Source organism: Elephantulus edwardii, unplaced genomic scaffold (assembly GCF_000299155.1).
Source record: "Elephantulus edwardii isolate Elephantulus edwardi_28Jun2011 unplaced genomic scaffold, EleEdw1.0 scaffold00240, whole genome shotgun sequence".
Taxonomy (NCBI): Eukaryota; Metazoa; Chordata; class Mammalia; order Macroscelidea; family Macroscelididae; genus Elephantulus; species Elephantulus edwardii.
Window position 1 is genome coordinate 1595751 of NW_006399990.1, and position 8626 is coordinate 1604376.

Below are 8626 nucleotides of genomic sequence, written 5' to 3' on the forward strand. Positions count from 1 at the left end.
AGATAGAGATAGAGATAGAGATAGAGATAGAGATAGAGAAAGATATATGATTTTGAGGCTCCATCTCACATACTTTGAGCATGTGTCCAGAAGGGACCATTCTTTGAAGAAGGATATCATGCTCGGGCGGGTGGAGGGACAGCCCAGGAGAGGAAGACTCTGGATGAGGATGTATTGATACAGTAATAGGGCAATGAAAGTAGATGTGTCAAAGTCAGTAAGCCGGGCTCAGGACAGAGCAGGCTTCAGAGCTGTTGTATATAGGGTCTGTATGAGTCGCAGGCAATTTAACGACACCTAACAACAACAATCCTGCTATTTGGACAATTTTTTAATAAAATGTTTATTTCATACTGGTTTACTTACGAAGTTCATATACATTGTTTTTCCCCACACCAAATCTTTCTCTTTTCTTTACCCACCCTCTCCCTCCACCCATTAAATTGTGCACATTTTTAAATAATACTTTGGTTTGTCTTCTCAGGTTACTATTTTAAATATTCGGCCCAACTCTCTTACTTCAGTAATTCTTCTCTTTATTTTGACTTCTTTTTGTTCTAGTGAAAGTTTCAGGATCTCTTCTGACATTCATTTTGGCCTTTTCTTTCTCTCTTGTATTTTTAAAGGCTTGGAAATTTTTTCATTAAAAATGTCTTTGCATTTTTAAATTGGTTTACATACAATAATCTGTTTATATTATCTTTCATTCATGAACACTGCCTTTTAGAAAATCTTTCATTTGCTTTGTTTTTCATACAATCATTCCATGAAAAATAACTTGACATCTCATAATTCATTTGGCCTGCTGTCATTAATGTTGAATTCATCAAATCTATTCTTGAGGTGGGTTTCAAATTCAGTTGAGATACAGTTAACACCATTTTTGGTTCTTATGGACTTATTTTCATTTCCTTTAGCTTCATTTTGAACTTGCACATGAGTAATTGATGGTCTGTTCCACAGACAGACCCTGGCCTTGTTTTTATTGCTCATATTGAATTTCTCCATTGACTCTTTCCATAGAGAGAGTCAATATGATTCTTGGTTAGTCCATGGGTCGGATCCATGTGAATAGTCACTGGTTATGTTTTTAAAGGTATTAGTAATGACTAAATCAGTGATAATGATGATGATGACTACTATGTAAATTCTTTCTAAATTTCAATCTCCAACCTCATTTCTGTCATCAAAGCCATATTTTACACTTGTCAATCCTCCTTGTTTCCAACGTTTGCCTTATTTTTCCTCAGTTCCCCCCTTTATATTACTAAATGCCTACATTCAGCTTGTTTCACTACTGTATTTGAAAACAGATAATTTGTGTTCTCAATTGCACAGGTTCACAAATAAAGAGAAACTTAACCCCAGATGAAATTCATCTAAATTCACATTTTTATTTTATTTTATCATTCAGAAGTTGATTTTTTTACTTGACTTTTTTACTTAACTTTTTCTAAAGTTATCTTTCTATACCCAGAAATTATACTTCCCCAATCTATTAATTTGATTGAAGACATTTTGGATGAAAGTTTATGTTAAATTCTACTTAATCACTTACATTTCATCCTCTCCTTATTCGCTTACTTCTAGTACAAACCTGTCTGGAAAGCAATAGATAACTTCCATATTCATCCCATTTAAAATCTCTGAACCCTAGCCTTTATATTGGCTCCTAGTCCGATCTGTATTAAAAGATCATCTTAAGAACAAGTTTGAGAGTTTGGACCTTAAAGAACAAAGACCAGATGAGTTGTGGGAGGATATCAAGAATATCATCCATAATAAATGTAAAAGGTCATTACAAAGACAGAGGAAGAAGAAAAAACCAAGATGGATGTCAGAATATTACTGAATATTTCAGTAAGTGCTAAGAAGCCAAAGCGAAAGGAAGAATCAGGAAGTTAAGAAACTGAACAGAAGAATTCAAAGGACAGCTTGGCAAGATAAAGCAAAGTATTATAATGAAATGTGCAAAGAGCTGCAATCAGAGAATTAAAAGGGCTGAACTCACTCAGTATTTCTTAAGCCGAAGGAACTGAAGAACAAACTCAAGCCTTGAGTTACACTAGTGAAAGATGTTATGGACAGAACATTGAATGATCCAAGATGCATCAGAAAATGGAAGGAGGACATAGAGTCACCGTACCAAAAAGAATTGCCTGACACAAAATTTCATGAAACAGTATATGACCAAAATACAATGATGATGAAGGAGAAAGTTCAAGCTGCTCTGAAGAAATTGGCAAAAAACCAGTCCCTAGTAATTGATGGATCTACTGACATATTTCAGCAAACAAATGCTGCCCTGGACATGCTCACCAAATTATGCCAAGAAATCTGGAGGACAGCTATCTGGCCAGCTGACTTGAAGAGATCCACATTTATTCCCATTCCAAAACAGAGTAATCCCACAAAATGTGAACATTATCAAACAATATCTCTAATATCATATGCAATAAAAATCTTACTGAAGATTATCCAAGAATGGCTGGTAGAGTACATCAACAGAGAACAGGCTGGGTATAGAAGAGGTCATGGCATTAAGGACATCATTGCCAATATCAGATGGATCTTGGCTGAGAACATAGAGTACCAGAAGAATGTGTACCTGTATTTCATTGACTACACAAAGACATTTGACTGTGTGGATCACAACATACTGTGGCTAAGATGAAAATCTCAGAACGCTTGATTGTGTTAATATGAAACTATTACTTAAACCAGGAAGCAAAGAAACACAGTATGGTTCAAAATCAGGAAAGGTAGGCGTCAAGGATGCAACCTATCTCCATATCTTTTCAAGTCATATGCAGGACAGATCATTCAGGAGGCTTGCCTTTATGAGAAGGAATGTGACATCAGAATTGGAGGAAGACCCATCAACGACTTGGGTTATGCAGATGACACAACCTTGCTTGCTGAAAGTAAAGAGAACCTGAAGCATCTCCTGCAGAAAGTCAAGGACTTCAGTTTTCAGTATGGATTAACGCTTAACATAAAAAAAAAAGAATCTCACAATTTAGCCTATTGGCAGCACCATAAAAGATGGAGAAGAGATTGAGGTTGTTAACAATTTCAGCTTGCTCAGATTCATAATCAATACTCTTGAAACCAGCCAGCAGGAAATCAAAAGATGAATTGGAATAGGTATATCTAATATTAGGGACCTCTCTAGAGACCTGAAGTGCATAATTATTTGTTATTCATCAGAAAGCTGGACAATGACCAAAGATGACAGAAGAAAAATTTATGCATTTGAATCATGGTATTGGAGAAAAGTCTTGATCATACCATGAACTGCTAGGAGAACAAACAGGTCTGTATTGGAGAGGGTGAAAACAACTTGCTTTCTAGAGGCGAAGATTTTGAAGTTCTATCTCACATACTTTGGGCATGTTTCCTGGAGGGAAAAGTCCTTGGAGAAGGACAACATGCTTGGAAGGGTGGCAGGAGAGGAGATGACCCTGGATGAGATGGAATGACACAGTGACTGGGGTAAGAGGAGCAGGTGCATTGGAGACATGAGATCGGCACAGGATAGACTAGGGTTCAGAGCTATTATACATCGGGTCACACTATGAGCTGTAGGCAACTCAATGGCACACAATAACAATGGTGCAACTAGCCTTTCCTAACAACACATCCAAAATATGGGAGATAAAACTTTTTTATCTTTCTTCTCACGGAGCACTCTGGCTGCACCTTATCCAAGACATAGTTGTTTGTTCTTTTGACAGTACTTGGGACATTCAGTACTCTTCTTCAATACTACATCACTTCCTCACCATACTTGAAAAGATGGAGGGATGTCAAAAGGAATAAAAAGACCCTCAATGCAGTGGATTAACCCAGTGACTGCAACAATGGAATCAAGTATGTTAAAGACTATGAGAATGGTACAGGACAATGATTTCAACAATAGGCGTTAGTGTGTCAGAGATATGAGGATGACACAGTGTAGAGCAGGGTTCATGTGTGTTGTCACAGGGTAGCTATGAGTCATACTCTCCTCGACAGCACCTAACAACAACCATGCAACTACAGTATTCCTTAGAGGCAAGAACGGAAAGCTTCATCTCACATACTTTGGGTATTTTGTCAAGAGAGACCAGGCCTTACAAAACACATCTGACTGGGAAAGGTAAGAGGGTCAAAGAGAGGATGACCTTCAACAAGATAGATTGGTACAGTGAGTGTAACAGTTGATTTGAGCGTATCAGAGATTGTGAGTCTGAAGCAAGATAGGGCAACTTCCCTATCTATTATTCATAGGGTCACTCTTAATTGTAGTCAAATCGATAGCACCTAACAACTACAGTCTATAATACAATAAGATGGTGATTTAAGGACTAGTTCTACCTGCCCAGATTTCTGCAAAGACAACTGGGACTAGGGTAGAAAGGAAACAGCTAGGAACTTTATCAAAAGAAAAAGTGGAGAAGGCAAAAACATTTATAGAGTATCATTTGGTTTTAATGTAATGAAAATTAAGTCACAGGAATGTACTTGACTGGATTCCTTATATTTGAAGATCTTATAAAAGACCATCTTCTCATAAAGACCTTTTCTCCAATAAAGTAAACATTAAGACTTCTTTTTCTTTACTGGAGTATTCATTTATCATATATGCTGTATTGAGATTTCTTTCTGCACTATTCACAAATCTTCCACTCCTTTTCATTTAATTCTCATTCTACATTTTATACAAGTAAACGATATTGTATACATTTGTTTGTTAAACCCATTCCTCCCTACAAAGTACTGTTGTAAGTGCACTGTGTTAATTTCTCCCACACACCCTGGACTCAGGAATCAGTATGATTCAAATGACTTCTCATCTTCTTTGGAGGCATACATAGACACATGGATCTACAGTGATCAACTCATTTAGAAAAGAACTCAAGGGGAAAGTTAGCTTAATTTTCTTATATTCTAGAGCTTATCCTGAAAAACTCTGATTACTTGGATAGATAATTCTTAAACTTGATATTAAAATAATGGTCGTTAGTTACATTGGACCAGGTAAGAAATTAACAGTCTACATTCATATTTTATTCCAATTTTCTCCTTTCCATCAGGTATGGATTTCTATTTGTTCATTGAAATTGATTGATGAAGGTTACATCTTTATTATATCCTCAAAATAATTTCCCTCATAAAAGATATTAGTTAAGAGTTGTAGTGAGCTAATAGTTCTATTACCTCTGAAAAAAGAATATTTTTACCCAAAGAAAGAAGTCAAATTGACAATTAAAGAGTGACCTTGTCTTTGACACACTCAGCTTAAAATTTTTCATACTTTTTGCCAATTTTCTCTGCTAAGAATTTTTCCCCCTGCCTGATATTTAAGACAAAGTATTATTGACCCTCCATAGCTGCAGTTTCCTTATTCAAAGATTCTATTAAAGAAAAAGAAAATTGGAAATTATGCCAAGAAAAGAAGCAATTAAATGGTTAAAGCAATCCTTCAAAAGTTAAGAGAGAGTTTAAGAGCTATTTACATAGCATTAAGATTGTATTAAGTATTATAGGTCATCAAAAGATGATGTAAAGAAAATGGGAGATAAGTGCAAGTAATATGCAAATACTATGCCATTTTAAATAAGTAATTGAGCATCTGCAGATTCTATATACTCAGGGGTCATGGAACCAAGCCCCATAGTATGCCAAGGGATGACTGTAATGTACATGAATATAGGTCTATTTGTCAGGGAAAAAACGTAATGAATCAGTCATATTTTAATAACAAGAGTGGACTAGACATGAGAGAATGGAACAGGCCTAGACAGCTTCAGATCTCCATTTTAATATTACTTATTATTGTTGGGAATAATGGAACATCAAAAGGCTAAATTCAAAACTCAAATTAATTCCATCCTCCCAGGAAAAGCTGTCTGCCTGATACTTATCTGTCTTTCATCTGTCGTTCTCACTCAAACTTACAAATTCAAGGGATAGAGTGTTATTCCAATATGCAAAAGAGTGTTGGCATTAATGAAAGTTATATTTAGAAATCCTTCTACTGTGAGATAGAATATAATTTTAAACTTGCAAATTTTAAGGTCAGGACAAAGACATATTGACTAGTCAGAGTTTCAAAACTATGTAAATTAGCTGTTTGGATAATCACAACTTCTAAAAGGTTCTGCTCCAATTGAAAGGGACAGATTATTTTATTCTTTTAATGAGTAAGGATTTATCAGAATGGGCTATGCTATATTCTGGTAACAAACAGCCCCCAAAACTCAGTGGCTTATAAAAGTAAATATTTGCTATCTCCCTAATATAATAAAATCAACTGGAATTCTATTTTAGAGGGTTTTTTTTACTCTTGGTACAAGTTTACAAAAAGCAGCAATTCTCTATGTGTTAAGAGAATGCAGTCAGTATGCAATCTGACCTCCACTAACTCCACAAGAACAGTTCCTATTAACAACATCCAGAACATAAAGCCAGTTCTAAGTGTAAGACGTGCTTCTACACTCTCGCACCTTCTTCTATTATTTTTTTTTGCAAGGAGACTGTTTATTTGGAAAGGATTTTGCAATAAACATAGTGAATGGACTCCAGGCAGCTTCTATTCTTCCCCTTCATCCTCATCCTCATAGGAGTCGACACCCACTTCCTCGTAATCCTTCTCCATAGAAGCCATATCCTCTTGAGCATTGGAAAACTCACCCTCTTTCATGCCCTCACCCTCATACCAGTGCACAAATGCCCTCTTGGCATCCATCGAGTTGAACTTGTGGTCCAGGTGTGCCCAGGCCTCAGCAATGGTGGGAGTGCGGCTTGGCATGTGTACAGCTCTCTGCACCTTGGCCAGGTCACTGCCTGGGCACCACAGTGGGTGGCTGGGAGTTGATACCAGCCTTGAAGCCTGTCAGGCACCAGTCCACAAACTGAATACTACGCTTGGTCTTGATGGCAGCAATGGCAGCATTGACATCCTTGGTCACCACATCTCCACAGTACAGCAGGCAGCAAGCCATGTACTTCCCATGACTGGGGTCACAATTCACCCTCTGGTTGGCTGACACAAAGAAGGTATTAATGACCTCTGCCACCGATAGCTGCTCATAGTACGCCTTCTCTGCAGAGATGACTGGTGCGTAGGTGGCCAGGGGGAAGTGGATGCGAGGGCAGGGCACCAGGTTGATCTGGAACTCTGTCAGATCCACATTCAGGGTTCCATCAAAGCACAAGGAAGCAGTGTTGGAGATGATTTGGCTGATGAGTTGGTTGAGGTTTGTGTAGGTTGTGGCAGCAGATGTCATAGATGGCCCCATTGTCCACCATGAAGGCACAGTCTGAGTGCTCCAGGGTGCTGTGGGTGCTCAGGATGGAGTTGTAGGGCTCCACTATGGCTGTGCACACCTGAGGGTCTGGGTAGATGGAGAACTCCAGTTTGGACTTCTTGCCATAGTCCACAGAGAACAGTTCCATGAGAAGTGAGATGAAACCACAGTCAGTGCCTCCTCCAAAGCTATGGAACACCAGGAAGCCCTGAAGGCCTGTGCACTCATCAGATAGCTTGCAGAAGCAGCCCAGTACTGGGTCAGCGATCTCCCTGCCAATGGTATAGTAACCACGAGCATAGTTGTTAGCAGCATCCCCTTTTCCAGTGATGAACTGATTTGGATGGAATTGCTGTCGATATGGGTCATTTCAGATCTTATCAATTACAGTGGGCTCCAAATCCACAAAAAACAACCCAGGGTACATGTTTTCCAGCACCAGTTTCAAAGAAGAAGGTGGTGAAGGAGTCGTCCCCTCCACAAATGGTTTTGTCACTGGACATCTGCCCATCAGGCTGTCAGGTTCCAGACAGTAGAGTTTCCAGTAAGCATTGCCCATCTGGACATCTACCTGTCCCACATGGACTGAGATGCATTCACACATGATGAATTTGGATAGTACATCTCAAGTAGAGTCACGGTGATGGGTCTCAGTGAGAACTCCTCTATTAATTCTTATACCAACTCTTTTTCCTATGCCTCTTGCTGCCATACTCCTAGGTCTGCCAGTCCATTGTAATGGCCTCAAAAATTCATAGGCAGTACTCATGATTATAGAGTTTACTAGAGAAGTCAACAAGTTACAATTCAGGTAAGAGGCAAGACACACTTTGCTCAGGGTAATTTCTCAGTTGTGCTTCTGGGGTCTCTGATATTCAGTATCTTGACTTTAGGACAGTCTTTACAAGGTTATTAGAGTCCTGTCAGTTAAGTACTCTTCTCCTTGAGTTCCCCATCCAGCCTGGACTAAAGCTTTCATTTCTGACTTGGGCTTTGTGAATCAGTCTAGGGTCATCTCTGCCTCACATCTGTTTCTGGTTCTCCACAGCTGCTGCTGCTGCTGCTGGTGTCATCTAGGTTTTACTGATTCACAGAATAATTCCCTGCTCAAAACAAATGCATGCTAGACTCTTCACTTCTTTCCTGCTCATAGTTAGAGTCCCATTTTTTCCCAATGAATCTGCTCAACTTAAGTTGAGTGGTATAGTAAAATTAACACCAAATGAAACTCTGTCTCACATACTTTGGTCATATTTCCAGAAGGGACCAGTCCTTGGAGAAGGTCATCATGCTTAGAAGGATAGAGGGTCAGCAGAGGAGAGGAAGACCCT

The 8626-nt window shown here is 38.6% G+C and overlaps 1 pseudogene; it reads right to left on the reverse strand.

The window, feature by feature from the left end:
* Window positions 1–6577: 6577 nt before the first annotated feature.
* Window positions 6578–7854, reverse strand: LOC102853960 (annotated as a pseudogene).
* Window positions 7855–8626: the final 772 nt, after the last annotated feature.